Raw genomic sequence first — 23,940 nt, 5'->3', positions numbered from 1 at the left:
ATCCGTTTACTCGTGTTCCTTTGCGCGACAAATTGGTCTCGACGCTCGCGTCGAGTCGGCGAGAAATTCACTTCGGGGAACGATCAACGAATTTCACTCGATGACGAATTCTCACTTTTCCACCGCGTCCAAATGGATTTCCTAACTGGAATTATTGCAGCACGACGTCACGTTAATTACGACGATGACTACTTCGTTCCATTTTGCCTCGAACATTGCTGCTGCATTTATGTATGCATTCCATTGTTATTTACCAGGCAAAGATACTTAAATGTTGCTAACCCCTTGCATATTATAATATCTTGTTTAAATGTGCATCGAATTATACTTTGACACAGAATTAAGTGGACATCCTTGAAAATCTAATTTTTCTCATATTCTCATAAATTCCTTATAAAGTGAACTAAACTTCACTTTAAAGGACCAAACATTTTGGGCTTTTTAAAATATAATTCGAGCTTTAACGTTAGGAATTCGCTAGTTCAAAAGTTATTCCTGTTTAAAGTTAAACAGCAGAGGTTCGCGAATTAATTTTTCGATGGTGTACCAGAGAGAGATCGGGTACAATCGATGCAGATGTATAATTGTAGTTCCTTTTTCAAATGAGAAGCCGAGACAATCGCGTTTGTTGATCGACGAGGTATTTTCTATTTGTTCAAATATAATACTGGCCGAATGCGGGCTCGCCGAGCGTCGACAATTTCAATATCTACGGGGTCGCGATATACGTATCAGCTGCGATCCACCAAATTTGGGACATTTATAAATGATATAAAGCGTGGACGAAGGAGAAACTCGGTCAAAACACGGTGTGGTCCAACGAGAAATCCATGAACCCCTAGCACAAAGAGGGTTTGCACGCTTGTTAGCAGACTCGGTGCGTTACGCGTTTACATGGTACATAAAAGTACTCGGAAATAAAAAAGGATACAAAAAAATGTCCATCAAAATTCACGAAGCTTTCATTTCTGTTTCAAACGAACAAACTCGCCTGTCTGACTTCTGTTAGTCGGCGTTAGCCAGAAAAAATAGGAATTTGGAAATAATAAATCGAAAAGAAAAAATATATTTTCCCGTTCGACGCCTCGTTTTCGAGGAAATCGAGTTTAAAGATCAGCTCACGTGCTACAGTATGTGCTCGAAGTAGAATTGGTGCGTCGTGGTCAGACGCGTCGGACGGTACCACTCATTCGTTAGATTTTCAAACTCGATTATTGCGAAATTCTTTAAATTTCTTGTATTACGATTTCTACCCCACCAAAAATTGAATTGGGCAGAATTTGATACAGAAACTATACTGAGAGGAATTCCTGTCAAAAATTTCTATCGGATTTCTATCTGGAATAGTGAAAACCATGACTTCAAACGTTTTCGAAAATAACTACAAATTTATATATAAAGGCTCTGATTGAAACAATTACAGAGTCTACATCCGGGCTAACTGTTACGAACAATTGCAAATTGGAACTTCCACGTCAGTTTGAAAACAGTTGCAGAATTGATTGCTATTAATTTTGTGCGTTAACCGTTTGCAATCGGAGTTATTTGAACTCGGAAATTAAAAATATCTTCACACCTAGAATAATTCTATTCTATATGTTCTTTTCTCATTTTATGGATATAACAATGTTTAGTAATTGGTTATATACCAATATATATAATAATGTAAATAATATTTTGAATAATTCCGTGCTCCTATTGCTCATTAACGAGAAACGACAAATGAGCAGCGTTTTCTTGAAATTGTTGAAATAGTTTAATTTGTGCAATCCGAGAACGATACGGTTAGCCTCGGCGATTCGATGTACGAATTCCACACACGGTCCCCGCAAATTCCGGGGCTGCGGCAGTAAAACGTTCGGTTCCGAAATGAGTGTAATCGTCGGGGCGAATCGAAATTCAAGGCTCCGCTGGTTGGCGCACGGGCCGTAGATAAGGAAGAGGATCATTAAGAAAACCGCTCGGAACGGATTTTCATGCCTTGAATGTCGTGCACGGCACTAAAAGTCTTTCTCAGCGAGCGGCTCGAGCGATACACCCATCTTCTCGAGGTCGTTACTTGCAGCCTGTACGTGGATCTTGTCATAGATAAGTAGAAGTAATGCGGCGCAAGTGGCGTGCCACGATCAGGCTTCTTGTTTTATGCAGAGTGTGTCGTAAGACGCGAACATCTTCACACGGATGGATTTCAGATATAAACGCGGCGCCGTGGTCCTTCGTTCGAAAGCTTTGCTTCAGATTATGCTCTGTCTCGTGTGCGAAACGTTCTTCTTGTTCTGTTCTCCGGGCGCGTGAGGATCACAAGTTTTAATCATCGCCGCAGTTCGGGTTTGCGATCGGCATTATCTCCGTTGCCTCACGATTTACAGAACTTTCGTTGCATTATTCTCATCCGATATTGCATATTATTTTTCATGTAGAATTTAATTTTTTTGTGAAATTAAATTGTTGGAAACGGTACGTCGTCCTTCGAATACTTTGCTGTTCGTGAAACGACATTTACGTGAAGTAATTTATGAAAAGAGAACTAATCATTCCATAAAATGGTTTCATAGAGTTCGTTGGATTATTCTCATCCGATACTGCATATTTTTGAACAATTGTTTTTCATGTAGAATTTAATTTTCTTGTGGAATTGAATTGTTAGAAACGGTACGTCGTCCTTCGAATACTTTGCTGTTCGTGAAACGACATTTACGTGAATTAATTTATGAAAGGAGAACTAATCATTCCAGAAAATGGTTTCATAAAATTCGTTGCATTATTCTCATCCGATATTGCATATTTTGAAACAATTGTTTCTCATGTAGAATTTAATTTTCTTGTGCAATTAAATTGTTGGAACCGCGGTACGTAGTCCTTCGAATACTTTGCTGTCCGTTAAACGACATTTTCATTAAGTAATTTATGAAAAGAGAACTAATCATTCCAGAAAATGGTTTCATAAAATTCGTTGCATTATTCTCATCCGATACTGCATATTTTTGAACAATTGTTTTTCATGTAGAATTTAATTTTCTTGTGCAATTAAATTGTTGGAACCGGTACGTCGTCCTTCGAACACTTTGCTGTTCGTGAAACGACATTTACGTGAATTAATTTATGAAAGGAGAACTAATCATTCCAGAAAATGGTTTCATAAAATTCGTTGGATTATTCTCATCCGATACTGCACATTTTTGAACAATTGTTTTTCATGTAGAATTTAATTTTCTTGTGCAATTAAATTGTTGGAACCGGTACGTCGACCTTCGAACACTTTGCTGTTCGAGAAACGACATTTTCGTGAAGTAATTTATGAAAAGAGAACTAATCATTCCAGAAAATGGTTTCATCACGCGGCCAAGAGAATTAAATGAATCAAGTTGATCGAGCCATTCACTTTATTCGTGAAAGTATTGTATAAAGTGTGTGTGTGTAAAAACATTTCAACAAATTCACTTAAATATTCTGTCGAGCAGGTTTAATTGAATTTATCGAAGTGTGTCTATTATCGGCGTCGCCGATTACGCTCCCGATGGAGCTATTCCAAATCAGATTTCGAATTGCCCGAACGATTTCCCCTTTCCTGCCCAGCGAAATATATCTTTTTTTATGCTGCTTTTACTGCATTATCGAGACTCATATTTCGTAACACACCGGGTCTGCGAGGGAACCAAACGCAGTTATTTATTACCTAGGAGGTGACTTTAGAAAACTGCGTTATTCATCTTTCTCTCTCTCTCTCTCTCGCTCTCTCCCTCGCTATTTCTTTTCCGATAAATTATAGGGGCATTTATTTTGCATCGCTTTAACGTCGAGCATGAAAAATAGGATTTCCCTTCGGCATTATTGCCGGTGATTAAACAGCGTGTTTCTAATGACTAATAAAAGCGACTTTGTTCTACATTGTTCACGATTACTATCGTTATTCTACGTACACAGCACAGTAATTGTATAATCCCTTCGCGATTGAATATTCTCCCCTTCCTTTTTGTTCTCGTCAATTGTTTATTATTCGCTCGCGATTGCAACGAAACAATCGAGATCTCGATAACGGCGTGGACGTCCTACTGCAAGTATATAACCAAATAACAAAGGAATGCGCGAGAGCGACGATTTAACGCACAACTCGCGACTTCCAATAAGAGAGAGACATATCGGCACGCCTGATATATTACGCGAGAAATGGTTGCGCGGAGACTCTCACTTAAATTCAATCGAATCGACCGTATCCCCAAGGAATCGGGAAAGAATAATACTTTCCGGAGAAAACGCATTTGTATTCCGCGCCATCGTGTAACACCTTTAAAAGTCGAGGAGAGGGATCGCCAGCCGGCTCTGCTCGACCAATGACAGCTATTTGCCAGCGAACTTTCGCGCGAGGTATAAATTGCGACGTGTGTTAATAAAGTCTATTACTGCCGAAACCTTCGATGAATATTAATGTTCAACGTTGTTGTGTTCAACAGTTATTAACAGCATGATTGTTGTTATTTAAAGGCGTGCAAAATTCACGAGAGTAGCACGAGCCGACTGTTCCCGCAACATGCATCGTGGCCCCCTTTCAAAATCGATAAGTAATTAATACAGCTCATTCAGCTTAAGCTGCCGCCAGAGTAAATCTTCGGTGGGAAGATCACAGTGATCCAGAGATAACAGCGATGAGCAAAGAGGAGCCCCTCTTCTCGTCCCGCGAGATTGTTTCCGTTTCGATTCAGTTTAACCGGGATTGAACGTCACCGTCGACCGATCCGGTTCCTGTATCTATTTGCATTGCAAAACTTTCATAATTGCGTCCGTTAATTCGCTCCAAGTGGACCGTTTAATAACATCAACCTCACTTTCTCACCCTCACATGATTCCCAAAACGCGAAGATATTAATCTTCTATTAATCTTTACGTGCATTTGTGTTATACAGTAAATCCTCTGTAGCCGCATAAAGGTGATACACGATAAATGCAAGAAAATCCCCTCCACTCGGGTATACCGGTGTGAACCCAGTTCAAACACCTCCTCAAATGTAAAACCAATATAAAATTTTTTTACGAAACTTTCACCAATATATTTGTGGCATTTCTCTGATTAAAATAATACCAAACACGATATAATTTCAACTGTATTTAGTGGTTTAATTGACGATGAACGTTTCGGGCGTAAGGAAGGACAGCGTATGGGAAAGAAAGAGACGCGAAGAGTCGTAGTCACTTCGGCCGCGCGTTGTCCTTCTCTACGTTCGGCTCGGTCTTTGAAACTCACAAAATTAGCGTCCGTCTAGGAACTTTGAGAAACGAACCTCCCCGAGGCCTTTGCGATTATAGAAGTTTTACTATAATACTGTTAAGGTGTGTTCCCACACTCGACCTTCCCCTTCCACGACGTTAGTTCCCCACTCTGCGCCACGGCCCGGTCACATGACGCGTTTGTCTCCATGGTGGGGCCACTTTCTCCCCTCCCCCCATCAAGCGACAGGTCCCGCCGCGAGCTCTGATTAGTCCGTGCTATTCGTTAATAACTCGTTAACGAAGCCGCGGGGAACATTTTCGCAAAGGAAAATGTTACTTCGAATGACACAGGGATCACTGCTATCAAGGAAGAACTCGTTTGGAACACCCGAATCGAATATTATCAATAAAAATAAATTTATTCGAATTCCAGGATCGTTGTTCACTCTGGTCGGGAGGTCTGGCGTGATTTCGGCGACGAAAAAATACTACAGCAGCGTCCGGAAAACCAGAGAGCGGTGGAAAGAATAGGGTATCAACCACATCAAGATCAAACAGACCGGAAGAGAATGGGGTGGGGGTGCAGGTCGGAGGGAAAATACAAAGACAACGAAATCCGCAGAAATACTGGAAACGCGGTTAGAAATGGTAGGGAATGAAAGAGGCAGCGGTGAAGAGGGAGCGGGGGGGGCTAGGTGTGCGGAGAATAAAAATCCAAAGAAGAAAGACGGACAATGTGTAGAGTAGGGTTGGCGACAAGGTGATATGAAAGAAAAACGAAGGGAAAGGGTTGGGGTGGATGCCGGCAGGGAGGGGGAGCGAAACGGGACAGACATGTTCCGACGATTCCCGGCGCTTGACACTTTCGGCTCGCGTTGAAAGAGCTAGTTCGGGTGGCGAGCAAGAAGGCAGCGGCGCTGCCATGGAGAAGCTTCGCCGATGGCAACGTACCGAGAAATTACGTTTCCGCAGCTGGCACCGCAGACATTCCTCCGAGTCGTTTCTCGCCTCGTCTTTTACTCGGTGCTCGAGCGGTGGCCACAGGAATCCGGCAGCCCAAACGCCTGTAGCGTTGTGTCCCATTTTCGAAACCTTTCGCCTCGCATTCCCGATCCGCGTCTGCGGTCCTATTCTGCGTGCAGCCGCCGACGCCGCCATTAACGCGCCAGCGCGATTCTCCACGGATTTGTTTCGCGTTCCTTCATTAATCTCCATCGGCTGACCGTTCGTCCCTCGCTCCATCCTCTATGAAGTTGCCCGAACTTTCCTCATGAAATCCAGCCGAAGTGATAGAATGTTCCAGGTTCAGGTAATTAACGGGATCTTAAATGTCTCTACTTTCTTCAAAAATTATTATTGTCCATTGGACCAGAGGTGAGAAGCCGCCATTAATTTTCTGGTCTCGCACTCTTCAGCGCCACTCCTACCTTGACTTCATTTCCAGCTGAGAATAGGGGCAAGAAATAGTGTGCGACTAGACTGCGGATTTTTATGCATTTGTGAAGAATTGGCTGGGGGAATATGAAACAGTAAAAGATGATAAACATTTCAGAATATTGCGGTGTTGTATAAATCAATTTTGATTTCACTCCTGCTTGCCACAATCAATGCAGAACGCTTTTATTTTGCATCGAGATCCACTGCAGATAAAGATGCACTGTGGGCGTGGTCAAAACGTGAACAGAACTTCACAGAATGGACGTTTACGTTAAACATATAATTTTGTCAATTGGACGGAATGATTTTACTAGATAAATTTGGGCTCGCTTAACCCCTGGCCGTTTCAATTCCCACGTGATTTCTCAGTAGAAACGTAGAAACGAAGAAACGAACGATTGCTTCCGTCTGATGGGGCAGCTTCGACAGGAAGGAAGGAAGGACGACCCTTAAATCTTTCACGGACCGTTTCACATCCAAGCAGACGTCTGCGATCTTCACGACACGACGGTTGTATGACACGGGCGTACCGCTCGTAATTGGTCTCGTTTATTGACCGAACGCTAGACCGCAGCTAACTCGTTTATTTATCGAATCCCCGGCTCGCCAATCGACGGTAGCAAAACGCTGGCCGGCGTAATTGTTGTTTATTCGCATCGGACCGACTCTTTTCGAGGCGAAATGAAACCCGCGTTGTTTGTTTTCCATTATAAGGAATTAATTTTTATGGGTCCGAGGCTCGTTCGTACGCCATTTGGTCGGGCTCGATCATTGCGCTCCGCACAATGTCAGGGAAGCGCAAATGGAATGCGAACGAATACACTCGTTTTGATCATGCGAGATTCAATTGTTCGAATCATACTGGAAATATTTGTCGAGTTATGCTGCAGGCCAATTTGGAAACAGTGATTTGAAAAAAATTCGCTTTCGAAGTTCTCGATTCAGGAAATTCAACGTTTTTTGGCAATTTATCGCTAATCGGCGTTTCCACGCCCGTATAATTGCCTCGATATTTGTTCGTACAACTCGTTCTGTTTGTTTCGTTGGAATCTGCGATCTGTACAAGCCTCTTTTTTTGTGCTGCTTTTGAGTTGAGATTAATTCAGCAGTGAACGTGTTAATGAAATCTCGATTTTTCCGCGGATATTGTTTTTCACATGATACATATTGGATAGTTTGTTTGGACAGAGATTACCGCGTAAGAAATGAGAGGGGGTTTAATGGACTGTTTAATTGAGAGCATGTGCGCTTGTGTAACGCAGTATAAATTGTACTCGGCGTGATAATGTCGGCGAGCTCCAATGAGTGAATTATTGCGTTGATAGTACGCCCGTACGCAGATCTCACTTTATGGCCCACTAAAATTCTCCGTTCCAACTAAATTTCCAGAGTCACATGCATAACATGCATATATGTACAATGCTGAGTTGCTCCGTTACAATATTACATTATTCAACGGTCACGGTAAACAGTTTTATGGAACATCCTGAATTACAACGGAAAATATGACTGGGCCAATGATACCTTAATCCTGGACACCCGGTTATAATATGAAAGTTGCCATTGGATGTGTAATTATGTGACTCCACAGTTAACAGAATCTACATATAACAAAATACAACAATAAGTACTTTTTAATGTCATCAACAAGCTTAATTGTCTCACGGTAAAAATTGAAAATATTTATGAGTTTATTTCTTCCGACTTCTTTAACTTATTCACATTATTCTAAGATAAAAACAATGCTGTCAGTATTAAGGCTGCTCTTTACTTTACCGGTCTCAAAATTTGTGCCTTTCTCCTATAAATTATGATGTATTTTGTATGTAATGCAGTAGATTTGTACCCGGGGCGGCAGCAGATCGAAGTTTCGATCCTGTAGGATCAATGATTCATGAGTTATTCCTGTTTAAAGTTAAACAATCTGCAGTGTTTTTGACAGGTAAGGGTGCCGCCATATTGGTTTGTAGAGACGGTCGCGCGCCGCATACTCGTCGTCACTACAAACCAATATGGCGGCGCCCTTACCTGTCAAAAACACTGAAAAATGCACAACTTTAAGCAAGCATAACTCCTGAACCATTGATCCTACAGAAATTTACTGGATTACATACCAAATACATCATAATTTATAGGAGAAAAAGGCACAAATTTTGAGTCCGGTAAAGTAAACCCATTATTAATATTGTATATTACATTAAAAATGTCTGCACAGTGGTTCACAATATTACTTTAGCTGATGGAGAAAATTCCAGGAAGACTATCGAAACTAGAATCGTTTTAAATTGAACTGAAATACCATTTGTTTAATTCGACATTTAATCTTCGGAGTAAATTGAAGCGTACAATGAGGATAGAATTCGCTGTTCTTCCTTCGAATTATTAATGGCGCCGGCAATTTCGATGTGCGCGAAGCGGAGTGATAAAAAGGGTAGAACTAAAAGGGCTGATGGTATTAAAAAAAGAGTATTGAGAAAATAATAAAAGCTTTTAGCACTTATTTGTTCGGTGTGTTTGATCAAATTATAATAAAGTGATAAAACGTATTTATTATATCTGCATACATGTATATCCAAAGGCTAGTGGGTAAGAAGTTGCAGCGTTAGGTTGGTCGTGTAGATTTACATTATGTTATACCGTGAGTTATCGTAGATCCTACCAAGTTCATGTTGCAGGTAGATTGCATGCGAGATGAAGTCAGCTACAGTTTCATGTCAGTGTAACACGCATGTGACAAGTGCTGCCAGGCAATATCTCAAACCATAAGTGACTACGTCTAATAAGAAATTTTTACGAAACCGACGTTCACAAGTTGCTCAGCAACTTCGAAAAGCCCTGATATCAGTTTCCAACTAACCGGTACGCTGTAACTATCAGTCAATTCAATAAATATCAATCAACAAATTCGACGAAATAGAACTTTTCGTTTGAACTTGACCGCCAGAGGCGTATCTTAAATCTTCGGGTCAATGAAGATCTCTAAAAGAAAAATTTCCTTGACCTTGAATCTCACGGTCAAACTTATTTTTTAATTGTATTGCGTTCTACGCATTAGTCTCATTATTAATATCAGGTTGTAAAGAAAGAAATGCAGGATTTTTGTTCCATTGTTTTAATTGCAATTTTGTACCAGTAAATATTCCCCTTAATTTAATGAGTTGTATGTCATTTTAAAGCTTGTTTTACGCCCTATTTAATTATGCTTTTGATATGTAATTCTATTAAAATTTTTATTAAATTACTTGGCTTTTATTTCAGGATGTCAAAACGCGATTTTACCATTTTTTTTCTATGAGTTGCAGTGGCTCGGAATATCAACGAAGTGCAGCGCTGGTGTCAGAACTTTCGGGCTGCAAACGACAGTGAAATAATTTAATAAAAATTTGAATAAAATGAAATATCAGAAGCATAATTAAATAGAGCGTAAAACAAGCTTTAAAATGACATATAACTCATTAAATGAAGGCAAATATTTATTCGTATAAAATTGCAATTAAAACAAAAGAATAAAAATCCTGCATTTCTTTCGTTACAACCTACATAATACCTCTTATTTTCTTAACACTAAACCTACCACTGCCGGTCAAATGACCAGTTTTATATTTTTCATTTTGCAATTATTGAAATGATGAAATTATTCGGTAAATTTCTTTCTCCAAGCATATATTGTAATGAAAAGTGCAGAGAATAGAAATAGAGCTTCGTCATTTTTATAAGTTAAAACATTTTAATCGCTTTTAGTGTTCGGTAAGTTTACTATTAAACTTATAACTTCATCCGATTCCAGAATAAATAAATTTTTATTCAATAAAATAACTATTTTAATACGGAATAAATATTTGCTAGTGTAGAGTCGACACCTTTGTCTATGTTTGTAACACTAAATTTAAAGTTTTGAGGTTGACAGTACACCATGCGAGTGATTGAAAGTTAAAAATTGTGTAACGCGAATGACAGAGGAATAAGCGGCCATAAGCTCGTTGATACCTCGCGCTAATTTGAAGGGGCGTTGCGAATAAAAAAAAAAAAAAAATACAGCGACACGACTGTTGCAAACAAAATGGATATTCGTGATCCTCGTCCCGGAGAGCATTGATGTATTTCACGCTTACGAAAGCTTCGGCGGATTGATCGATAGATACCTCGGCTAGGCAATGGCTGGAAAGCGCGAGGAAACGGATGTATCGGTATGTCAGTGTAACACGATTAATCAGTGCGACTACAAGCGTTCCCAGCTCGGCGAAACATCCGCGCGTTTCTTAGAAAAATTGTTGCTGTAAATCGTCATATTTCATTGTTTCGCCAGGGATACCTACAGCTCCGATGTAATTACCGGGAAGTATTGCACCGTGGAAACGCTCGCATGTCGAATAAATGGATAATACTAAAAGCAACGTATACTGATAACACTGTCCAACAGCTAAAAAACGTTTCGATTCTCACTATGCATGTGATTCTTATAGCTCATCTTTAAACATGTTTAAACAATCATAATGTATTAATATTGGATATCACTGAATTCGGGGAAGTCTACAGAATCTTTTGCTGTTAAGAACAATTCAATATCTTTTATAATAGCATCACAATATTCATTATTATTATTATTATATATTATATACGGACCAAGGTCCTTTTATACAAATGTATACAGTTTTTACAGTATAACTGATAAAAACGAAAAGAAAACATAACAAAAAAAAGGTCTTAACCTAAAATTTACATAAGAATGGACCGCGCGAAATTAAACAAATACAGGTACGATTAACAAATAGTATTGCGCAATTTTGTTTTGAATGCCTGTAACGTGTCATTAAAAAAATTAATATTGTTATAAAATATGTTAGAGTTAGCAATAATGCGATTTAATGGATTTAATACTCCATATGAGGATTTGGATTTCATTGTTTGAAATCCTGCTCTTGTTCTCAAAACTCGTTCAGGTACATAGAAATTTATTTGCCCCAGGAGTGCTGGACAATCTATATTATTATTTATTAGATTAAAAATAAACCTTCGATCGGATAATGTTTCTAGGTTGACTGTGTTTAATATTACAGAGTAATTATGATCAAAGATTGACATTGGGTTGTTTGTCTTATATGCACGAAACCTGAGGAATTTTTGCTGCACTCTCTCTAGCATGATTTCATATTTAACGCTTTTCGGAGACCATATAGTTGAAGCATATTCTAACTGGGGACGGACAAGGGTAATATACATATAGCAACCTAAGTGTATGGATTGAATGAAAATCTGTGGAAAAACGAAGTATGAAACCGAGCATTCTTGATGCGGAGTTGACAATGTGATAAAAATGTTTGGAAAAGTAATATTTGTTTAAAGTTGAAAAGTATATGTCTTTTTTTCAAACTCAAATTTCTCGAAAACTGTGCGTCTATGAGAAAAATTCAGGGCAGATTCGGAATCAGCGCGAAAGATTCTATGAGGACCGCATAGTAAGAATCGAAACGTCAAAAAAAGTTGGAATTTGTTGGACCGTGTAATTAGACTTTATGCAAAATAAAAATTGCCTGCATCGATTACAGGACATAGAAACTGAATAAAATGTTATTTCTTCAATTAATAATTTTAATAGAGAGATCGTATATTGTCATTTTCAATTTTTAAGATTTTCTTACAATTTTGAATCTAATCTACTCAGTTTTGCTATAAATGCATACAGATCCGCAGTCTACTGATAATCAAAATGAATTGTATATTCCTGTATCGGGGGTCCTGAAAAATCGAATTTTCATGAGAGGTTCTGGCCACCTCTTTCGCAGGCGTCTCACGTCCGGGTTTCTCGTTATACATATAACTCGTGATCGATCATTGATATCCCGTAACAGGGCAGAAACATTATTTCTGAATACTTCGGTTTTCGATACATCAGTTTCGAGGAACGAATGTCACCGAGAAATGCTGGAAAAATATTCAGATATGCGTGGTACGATGCTGCTCTGGACGCGTGTACGTTTTGTCGGACAAGTAGCAAAATTAACAATTAAGAAGATATTATTAATAAGACAAGCGCTATCCCCTCTCCTTCTTTTGACACCGCTCAGGTACAAAAGTCGGTCCCGAGCCATCGTCTAATATCGGAACAAAGCTGTATCAGTGAAATCTTGTGGGTCAGAAATGACTCCGGCGTAGAACTCGCAGGAATTCCCCATGTATGCACATGTCCAACAACCGTGAGCGATCATCCCTCAGCGTACACGCACGGTGTTTAACAAAGTGCTATCGCGAATCGCGTGCCGTGCCGGAAAATGGCAAGTCACTGACGGCCACTTCCATTGTCGTAGAGAACGACGACGGCGGGCACCGAATTAAAGAAGCGGTGATTTAGAGGCTAGGACAGCCGCGGGTCCATTAGCAAAAATTAGCATACGCTTCTGTGAAACGCGTTATCGCGAGCAATGGTACGGAAGCGGGAATTATTTTCTCTAATCCAATTAGAGGGACGATAAAAGCTCACGCCCCAGTTTCTGTCCGGGGCAATCGGTCTTCATTAGCCGGACGAACTTTTCCTCCAGCTTAGCTTAAATTAAGCTCGCGTGCTCGTGCTAATCGCGTGATAACGAATCACTTTGAAAACGAGCCCGTCCTGTCTCGAACCCGTCCCGGCCCGGCCCGTCCTCCGAGTATCTCCGGTAAATAGAGTATCGAAAATCGTTTCGTTGCTTTTATTCCGCGATACAAGGATATTCTGTCGCAGCAGCTGTCTTGTGCTAATCCTCGGACGACACTGCAACATCCGCGGGTACTCGATGCGTTCTACTTTGCTCTTGAACGCGGCTTCGGGCTTGATTTCGAATTCCAGATCGAGTTTCGTACTGACACGGATCGATACCTGAATTTACTCGTATTTTTACGATCCGGATAAACTGTGGATGTTTATGCAATTTTCAATTTTTGTAAGGAAATTTCAAGAATGTGGGAACAAGTAAAATCTTATTTTCAGTGGTAGTAGCCTTGACAGATCTGGAATAAATAAAAATCGTATTGAATTTTGTAGAATTTTGTATTCTGGCATTTTTTGAACATTTCTAGAAGCCATAACTTTGATCACCGTGAGTTTTCTCGTTATTGTAATGGACAGAAGATTCGGGATAATAAATACTATACTTTATTATCACACAACTTGATTAAATGTATTTAGATATATACACACACACCAACGAACTACGCATAGATAGGTACATGCCGATAAAATAGAACACGTCCATAGCACGTATTGTCTAACATTTTCTTACAGTAATTAATTAGACTGCGGATTTTTATGCATTTGTGAAGAAATTGGCTAGGTGAAATAAAACAGTAAAAGACGAGAAATCAAATTTTGTGTTTTACTCTTGCTCGCCACAATGAATGCAGAACATTTTTATTTTGCACGAAGATCCGCAGTCTGGCAATAATATGAAAGAATGATGTACATATAACAAAACTTGGTGTAAAGGGAAACGAAATATTATGATGCAAACATTTTTGACATGGCTAAGTGCATTTCAGAGATTTTAATATCACCATGATAATTACAAATGGGATTATTGCTTACCAGCGATTACACCGAATTTTCCATTTGAGATTCTGTTTCTGAGAAAATGAAGTTCCAAGCTGTTTCGCGAGTACGTATGAAAGTGGCTCTCGGGATTTTCTAATAATTTCCGCGTGTAATTCCTCGATCGAGCTCGTCGATCGGACGAAGGGAAAATATCTGGACGTTGACGTATGGTCCGGCATGTCAGTTAGAAGCTTCTTCGGGGATGAGTAATCGAAATCCACGTCGAAACTTTTCGAATCAAGGCTCGATGCCCGAATAAACGGTGAATTTTAGTTATCTACTCCCAACCAGGCCAGACTGGCATGGCATGGCGGTACCATACGCGACCGTACGAACGTTCCACAAACTAAATCGGCATCCCTATCGACATTTAATTTCCCGTGGCCTGGGTAAACGTAAATTCGCCGGCGGAACACGTCGGGGGGAACTACGGCCAACACGACGAAGATAATCATGACGTATCTTTGACTGCGCTCTGCCGTCTGACATTTCTCGAACCAGTGAAATTTACCAGATTTATATGATCACGTACAATTTCAGTTTAAAGTCTGTTCCCTTGCGCAAATAGAACGTACGGCGAACGTTCAACCGGAACGAGAATGGCAAACTGGAAAAGTTTGGTCAATATTTCATAGAAAACGCGATATTATAGTTGTGCAAAGTAAACACGCCAAACTTAATTACTAGATGCCAAATCTGTGAATATTTGTAAAATATAGTAAGTCTTGATACATACAGTGACTTCCACTAATACTCGGACACTCTTAAGAAAAAGATAACTTTTTTAATACATATAGATCTACACAACGTATTTTTTAATTTTTTGTATACAGGCCCACGTAAAACACTTGTAAAATGCAACTTTTAGTGTTTTCTATACAATTCGGATTAATTGCAATTTTTGAGAAAATTCTTTTTCACAATATGTAGTAAACTATTATGTGTGCAAATAATTTCTTTCCCCTCTCTTTTCCAAATTCAAGATTTTCTAACATAAAATCTTGTCTGATGATTCCCAACATTTCTGCCAATTCTTCTTGCGTCTGCAATTCCTTAAGTTAGAACTCACCGTCATCGAACATTCTCGGTGCACCTGAATGATGTCGTCTTCCAAATAAAAATTTCCGGCTTTAAATCTCTGCTACCACTTTTTGCATGTTCTGTAAGATGTACCGTTCTCTTCCCGTGCCGCCCAAACCATTTCCGTAACTTTAACAGCTGATTTCCTAAGCTGGAATGCAAAGAGTAAGCAGTGACGCAAATGATGCTTTTCGCACGCAATATTGCTTGAAATTGTTGCATGGGACTGGAAACTCTTAGAGCGCTCATCACGATTCTTCTTAAAACTAGAAGAACGCTCTTTCAGATGGCACCAAAATCGGGAAGTAATTCGAATTCCGTCAGAAGTTATGATCATACCAGAAAAAGGGGGGAAGGAACTTATTTGCACATCTAATAATTGCTCTAACATCTCGAAAGAGTTCAAATCGTATAATCCAATATTAAAAAAGTTGTCGGGCTTTTTAGAGCGTTCGAATATTATTGGTAGTCACTGTATGTCACGATCCCCTCTCTGCCATTACGGGATGAGTCACGGAAGCGTGTCACGTGACCGTGCCGTGGTATGACCGTGGGGGAAGAGCGTCGTAGAAGGGGAAGGTGGAGTTGCGAGGCAAAACAAATCTCTGATTCTACATATACCTTGATCATGAAGTTACACATAATTATATCAATAATAAATTATATTGCAGAACAGTCGAATCGCGTTCATGGGTCGCATTCATCGGAGAAAGACCTAAGCCGAATACATATTTTCGAGCGGCACAATGGACATTTAATTTGTAAAAAAGCAAATTGCAGTAACATTAGCGAAGAAAATTGCAGCTCATTTCGTGCAATTCCTTGCACGGACGCGATTTCCTTTGGCCACTGTCGTGTCCAGAGAGGAACTGGAAGCGATTACATTTAAATGACAAAGGAACCATTCATTTTTGCGGGTCCGGCCTACTTTTTCGCCCGGTAACGTGTACGCAAACGGAAAGTACACGGGGAAACTTCTAGCCTGCCCGCCATTGTCTCGCGATGCAAATTCAGCCCCGGCCGCCAACGGAGATTACAAGAAGAGTCGCAATACTCGTTCCGAGTTCCGTTGCACGCGTGTGCGTGACCCGGCCGCATTATAAGTCGCAACCGGGGTCGCGTTGCCTCTCGCTTTCGAACGAGCCAGCTAAAATATTTCTCCCGCGACTTAGGCCAGAATATTTTAATTACAGGAAAGCGCCGCGTTTCATATTTACGCGATCTTTGCAGATGGCTTCCCCATGTACGACAAACCTAACTATTACCCCTGACAGAAAATTATCACGGAACTACAAAAAGAATCAATTTAATTATTCATATTTTGAAATAAAAAATGTTTACATTGATTGCAAGACACGCAAGCCAAATAAAAATGTCATTCTTCTTTTGATTATTTTGTTGAGGCGAAACTAATACACTGATGGCCATACATCTTTTTAATATCTCCACTGTTTTAAATTGTGCGTATCCATTTTTGTCATAAATGAATAAAATCCGCAGTGTAATAATGACGAAAGCAATGTTAAAACTCGCCACGTCCTTTTATTCTAGAAAACGGTAGCCCGATAAATATAAATGAGTTGTAATTTTATTGCGCATGTATAGCCAAAGCAATAAAGATTATACATGTGCAGGTAATAATGAAGCAAGAGAAATTACTCGGACGAAATACTTTGTGTAATTACCGCCACATTCGTCTCGTTAATTACCGCCTCGTTAACGGTAAATTCGCAGGACGCAGTTACTAAACAATTAGACTTTGCTAATTGTAATTTTAAGTTCTTTAGAATATGAACGTCATCGGGAATTATAGCGGACCATGAAATGCACAAGGTAGGGTACCCGTCGCTGCCGTTTTTCACTATCATATTTTTATTGCTGTCCTTATGAATCTGCACGGTGACACACTTGACATAGTTCCATTTCTATGGCAGTCCGCAAGAAAAATGCTCCGAGGAAAATTTCTATTGTCCAAGAGAATTTCTATTGTGCGGGAGTTTCACTTTTGAAAAATGAAACACCGCGGAAGTGGCGGCACCCTTTCCACAAGAGTTGCAGACTGGTTTCGTTCGATCAAACCTCTTTTTTTTTATTTTTTGCATCGCTTCTCTGGTTTCCACCCTTTTTTTCAACAGTTTCCGTATACGTATACGTCGGAGTATATTCGCCAACATGTGGCATTTTTGTTTTTTTTTTTTTTTGTTACGCCCAAGGACCCCTAGACCACCGCGAGAGAGAACCCTCACCCTGCTACCTGGATTAATGGAGGGGGTCAATGAATAGATTGACAGATTGGCCCGCGCATTCGGCGACGAGCCTCCGACGATGCAAGTTCAGTTTGTAATTCGGAAATATAAGTGTTCAGTTGTTTATTTGTTCATTTGTTCATTTGTTCATCAGTTTATTTTGTAATTCTTTCTATTCCGGAGTGTTGTGACCCAGCCCGATGGCTACCACAAGAAAAGGAGGAACTTCGACAACTCCTACTGGTGAGCCTAGCCATGTATGTTTATATATGCCTTCTAGAAACAGAAATAGGGTTAAACTTCACCTCCGGAAACCAAACATTTCTATCTGCTTTTAAACGTGGTCCAGAAATCCAAGCTCTAATGTTAGGAATTGACTAGTTCAAAAGTTATGCTTGTTTAAAGTTGAGCGATGTTAAGCGTGTTTGACTGGACATATCTTTTGAACCAGTGAGCATTTTCTTGTTAAAATCTACAAGAACACATTTTCAAAAATTTAAAATCTTTGGTATCCTCGGGTGAAGTTCAGCCATGTATTTAACCCGGGGTCTCACGGACCCCAGAGATTTTAGATTGATCGTAACATTGTAACAACGCGTGACAGTTGTTAAGTATTTTTGAATAATAAAAATTTAATTTCGTGGATCTGCGTTTTTACTCTGATAAATTACAAGCCTCTTAAGCAACACCTAATCGTATATTCATGAAAAAGGTATTTATTTCTATAATACAATATATTATTTCAATTATTATTTTACCACTTATTATACATTTTCCCACCTTACCAACGCCGGGTTAAATTTCTCCAAGATAGTTCGACAAACCAGTGCTACATTTTGGGGTGAATACAAGTAAAAATAAACGGGTGACCGTTTCGATGTAACACAAAAAGTATGCCAAAAATATTGTTCCTATTGATTTGTTAGACAACAGACACTCTCCGCGCCGGTCAAAAAATATGGGTCGCGGAGTGAATCGACCCGGTTCCCATTCCGATCTGGAGAAGGTTAACCGTTGGCGGGTCGGGTTGACCGAGTCGCGATGCAAATTATTTCCGTGTCGTGGGGGCTTACGAGAACAATCACAGGCACTCGTTTCGAGCCGTAGCTCGAAACACACGCGACCGCATTATGCACCGTAACTAGACCCGTTACCAGCGCTCGAGAGGTTAAAGAGACAATCGAAGTCGGGTCGGAAGCTCATTGCAACGGGGGGCTTGAGGCGGCAGCTTCGTGGCAAAATATTTGAGCGTACGCTATAAACGTTTACCGTTCCACCGTGGCCTTTCTTGCCACCTTCCCATCACGCTCCGCCGTCGACTACGCATAATAAAACGGCGAAGCTCTTTGCCGATAACACTCATCTCCCTTTCGAAACCGCCCTTTAATCCCCACCCATACTCTCGAACTTAGTTCCGGAACTTGGTAGCCAATAGTTAGCTAGCTTGTCGAGTCGCCGTTCGAGCGACACGCTCGTTAGCTGATCTTCCGATGAGGTGGAGCATACGTACGCTTAGTTATTCGCCCAATCGATGATTCTATGTCAGCACATCGTTTTGGCTTCGTACCTCCAAATAAATACCTTTTTTGAAACGCACGTTGTCGGACTAATTTTTCTGTTGAAATGTTGGGCTGCTCTTTACTTTACCGGACTCAAAATTTGTGCCTTCTATAAATTATGATGTATTTAGTATGTAACCTAGTAGATTTGTACCCGGGGCGGCTGCAGATCGAAGTTTCGATCCTGTAGGATCAATGGTTCAGGAGTTATGCTTGCTTAAAAAGTTGTGCATTTTTCAGTGCTTTTGACAGGTAAGAGCGCCGCCATATTGGTTTGTATTGTCGCGCGCCGCTTACCGAGCAGAGCCGCTAGGTGGTAGTTGGTTGGTGATTAGGTCGGGAGGGGGCGCTAAGGTAAGTGCCTCGTGGTCGTCACTACAAACCAATATGGCGGCGCCCTTACCTGTTAAAAACACTGCAGATTGCTCAACTTTAAGTAAGCATAACTCCTGAACCATTGATCGTACAGGATCGAAACTTCGATCTGCTGCCGCCCCGGGTACAAATCTACTGCATTACATACAAAATACATCATAATTTATAGGAGAAAGGCACAAATTTTGAGTCCGGTAAAGTAAAGTGTACCCAAATGTTGTATTCCAAGAGTAAAACTCCGCAAGAATTGTTAAAAAGTACGAAAAACTAAAAATATTATTAATTTTTTTGACCACTACTTCAGACAAGATTCGTAGTGTTAGCAATTCGTCCAATTATTGATCATATGGATTTTATAAATATGTGTGTAGGTATGTCACTCTTATTTATTATTCAGAACATCTTTTTGGTTTCGTACCTTCAGATAAATATCTTTTTTGAAACGCATAGTATCGGACTAATTTTTCTCTTGAAATATTGTGTATTCCCACAATATAATTCCGCGAGAGAATTGTTAAAAAATGTGAAAAGCTTAAAAACTCTTTCGACTACTACTTCAGACAAGATTCGTAGTTTTTGTAATGTAGGAGGTGGGATGTTCCCGCCTATAACTCCACTGTAGATCAATTAGTAACCGACGGAGAGCAGATCAGACAGAACAATCGGAAAGTTAGCGGCCACCCAGTACATCGATCGACGGCCGCATTGTTTACAGAGCACACGGTCGCGTCGTGTCGCGGTGCCAGGAAAATTAGCCGCGGAACCGTGAATCCGTGGAATCGTGCTCTGGAAACATTGTTGGGATCACTGCCGCATTAAAACTTAATTAAAGCCACGGCTACAGCTGGACGCACGGGGGTTGCCGCGTGCCGATTCGATTTCTGAATCGGTATAATCACCGCGGGTTCATGGTTTTGCGCGCGAACCAGCGTGAATCAACGCGAACCAGCAGGAACCGTCGCGGACGGATAAACGTTTGCGACGCGCAACCGAGACAAATTCATCCGGACCGCTCCGGTCGTTCCCCCAAGAAATATCTCGTTGCAATTTACAAGCGGGCCAGACGCGGTAGAGCCGAGAGACAAATTGTGGCGGTTGCAATTTTTCCGAGGTGAGAGGAATAAAGTGGCCCCAGGCGGGAACCGCGCTACCAGCGAGCATTGATTAATTCGAGCCACTCGCGGAGGTCTGATTCGTTTTTCTCGGAGGACGACGCGGCTACGATATTCTCCGCCGGTTTGATATCCGAGACAGTTCCATTCGATTGATAGTTAATGTGCTCTATTTTTTCTTGTCAGTTCTTTTTTTCTCTCTCTCTCTCTCTCTCTCTCTCTCGTCAGAAGTCGATTTTTGTGTACGTCCCAGAGCTAGTACATATGCGTAACGTTTGAACTAACCCAGTACTGGCAGACAGAGGGAGAGGAGGTGTTCAGTAATTTAAGAAAACGCGGCGAAAAATAATGCGCACCGACGCGAACAATTTTGGCCGACAGCAGCGAACGACGGAAATTCCGGGTGCAACATAAGGGTTAAACAAATTGCATTGTGTTCGAAGATATATTCGAAACGCGTCGTAAAGGCGAATAAATTGTACGGGATACGTCCATTCGCGGCGATAAATCAGCTCAAACGAGCATACAATCTCGGGCAGGTCTCGCGACAAAATAACGAACGAGGGATGGGGGAATATTATGGGGGCGGAAGGAAGGGTGGAAAAAGGTCGGTGTGCCGGGAGCACCGTATCCTTTTCAGCGGAACCGCCGCGTTTAACGCGGCTATTTATTCTCTTGGCCGTCGACGAATTTCTTTCTCTGCCTCCGTTTTAAAAAGCGACCGTGCTTGCACCAACGCAGCGGGGGGGGGGGGTGTAGTGGAGAAAGAGAGAGAGAGAGAGAGGGCGGAAGGTTGTCTGTGCGATATAGGGGTGCGGTGGTTTGAAAATGCGAGAGGAAATTCCAGGCACGAAAACGGGGCCTGCCGCGGACTTGGTCGGGCTGCGCGTAATTTCATGAAGTAGTTAGTCTCAACGGCGACTGTGTCTTTTCTCGGCAGCGATCGCGCGCGCGACATGTTTTCTTTTTCACTTGAAAGGACTTCCTTACGGCCGGCCGATGAAACAAAACGGAGAACTCGAAAGTAAACTAGGGCCGCCTGCCTCGAAAATGCAAATGCAATTTAGTTCCGACAACACCGCTTTTACAACCCCCTCCTCCCGACCTCTCGCCTCCCCTCGTCCAAACGAGCTCTGCGACAACCCGATGAAGGACCGAACGATTCTTTGCTGATTCCATTCCTTTGGTTCTTTTACAGGCTAGCTCTACGTGGATTGAGTATACGGTCATCGTGGACTTTTGTTGAACTGTCGGGACGACGAAGAAGAATGGAACTCGCCGGCTGGTTTGCTCCTTGAATAAATGGTGAGTCCACCGTACTTAATTTTTTAGTCCGATGTGCCGGACATCGTAAATAATAGTTCGCTCAAAATTTTCATTCACTTCCGAGTACGACCGCAACATGGTATATTCATTTTATGAAAATTGTGGAACACTTTTTTCACACAATTTGGTACACACGATAATGCCATGCAACTTTCGTTTGAACTTTTTTTTAATATCATTTGTTCTCGAGATATTTCACGAAAAAGAAAATACTGAAATTTTCTGAGGGGCTGATTTAATGCGAGAAGTGGCACGAACAAAAACAGGGTTGTATCAGGCATAGCTTACTCTGCTTGTGTGCAAAGTTTCATAACTGCGGATCTTTATGCAAAATAAAAATAGTCTACGTCGATTGCAAGAAATAGAAACTAAATTGAAAATGTTATTTCTTTCCTTAATAATTTTAATAGAGGAGAAATCGTATATTGACATCTTTAATTTTTAAAAATTTTCCAACAATTTTATATTTCATCTACTCAATCTTTCTACAAACGCATAAAGATCCTCAGTCTATTCATAACTTTTTGGATTTATGTCAACGGTGTGCTAAGCTTGCATCGCGCGTCAAAATTCATGAGATAGTTTGCTTCGTCGAGAACACCTACTGCAGAGACTTCTTGAAAATTTATTTCGAGTACTCGACGAGGAATCGACTGTTGAAGAATGCAGACGCAATTAAGTAGCGACACCCTGTATTGTTTACTACCGCGGTAACGACTCGCTAAATGATCCGACGTTTTTATTGTTCTCTATAAAAACCACCACGCCTCGAGGAGTTCTAAGCAAGGTGGGTAGGTGCTTAATATATAACGGTGCCATGAATTCTTACGATCTTCCCGATCCACACCAGTAAAACTCGTATCGCTGTCTTAAAAATTACGAAATGCCTCGACGTCCTCTGCGAACTGAGTCATAAATGACACGACGTAAAATCTTTTTATCTTTGAATTTAATTAACTATCGACGAGGCGACGATACTCCAGGTAATCGTAAATATATATGATACGAGAATATTTCTTAACACTTTACTCTCTCCGTATTTTTGAAATGTTCTATGAAAAATTTTTTTATGAAACTGTTCTGTTGTTAAGTGACAATATTTGGTGTCTTTTTTACCACGTTTTTATTAGCTTGCTTTCTTGTCTGTCTGTTTGTTTGTTTGTTCGGTACAAGTTTTGCAATTCATTTTAAACTAACTTCCCGATGCGCTAGAGACTTGAAATTTTAAACATAGCTCAGAACTGGATGCAATATTTAAAAAAATTTTTTTGGGCGCAAGATAATACGTAGTAAGGAGTGTAGTGAGAGTAGCTGCCGTTGAGAAAACTCGCACAAACGGTTCATATCATTTGCAGTGCAATAAAATTGTTAGTGATTTAGGTGTTCGTGCATTAATTATCTATTGCATGCGTCCCACGTTTTTCGTTTTAAATCTTACAAGTATTTTCATAGCTATTAAAAATTTACAATCACAAATTTTCCGGACTATCTGTATGGGCTTAGAAAAAATTATTTGATACTTTCTAGTCCGTTCTTTTAAACGTGGTGTTTCTTAAAAATTTATTTTTATTTAAATAATTTCTGGCTTGAGCACTACCACATTAGCCTGCAAAAAATGTCCAGATTTTTAGCCCGACCTGAAGTATTTTTGATCCGCAGAGGGTTGATGCTAACCCGGGACAGACCTGCTTCGAAAATACCGCAGGCGTTTATTTAAGTCTAACCAGATTGAGTCTGTATTTTAATCCAAATCCACAGCCAATCAAGTATAATCTCTAACCAACCTAGATGTGAGTGGCTATAATCCAAATTTAGTTTTTGTTCACGAAAGAAGACCGTGCTGCAATCGAGTCTTCCCAAAACTCTAGTATCCGATCCGTTCTGCAATTCAAAGGAGGTTTCGCGGGAATCCTCTCGTGTATTCAGAAGAATTTGGTCGGCGAGACAGCGTCCGCGTCGGGTACGAAGCAAAGAGAAACCGTTCACTCTATTTTTCATTCGGAACCCGCGAGTTGTCGGGTTCTGTCAAGGAGGCG

The 23,940-nt window shown here is 40.6% G+C and overlaps 1 protein-coding gene across 3 annotated transcripts in view; it reads left to right on the top strand.

The window, feature by feature from the left end:
* The window catches only part of Nlg-5 (neuroligin 5), a 251,955-nt gene that overhangs the window by 42,346 nt on the left and 185,669 nt on the right, over window positions 1–23,940 (top strand). For 2 of the 3 annotated variants that reach the window (XM_076432492.1, XM_076432490.1), the window contains exon 2: window positions 21,777–21,883. The gene's annotated coding sequence lies outside the window, so the exon portion shown is untranslated. Of the gene's footprint in view, window positions 1–9,805; window positions 17,776–21,776; window positions 21,884–23,940 lie in introns of those variants that run through there. The other variant, XM_076432491.1, reaches the window with a different exon arrangement.

Source organism: Lasioglossum baleicum, chromosome 10 (genome assembly GCF_051020765.1).
Source record: "Lasioglossum baleicum chromosome 10, iyLasBale1, whole genome shotgun sequence".
NCBI classification, from domain to species: domain Eukaryota; kingdom Metazoa; phylum Arthropoda; class Insecta; order Hymenoptera; family Halictidae; genus Lasioglossum; species Lasioglossum baleicum.
This window is presented reverse-complemented; position numbering and strand designations above follow the sequence as displayed.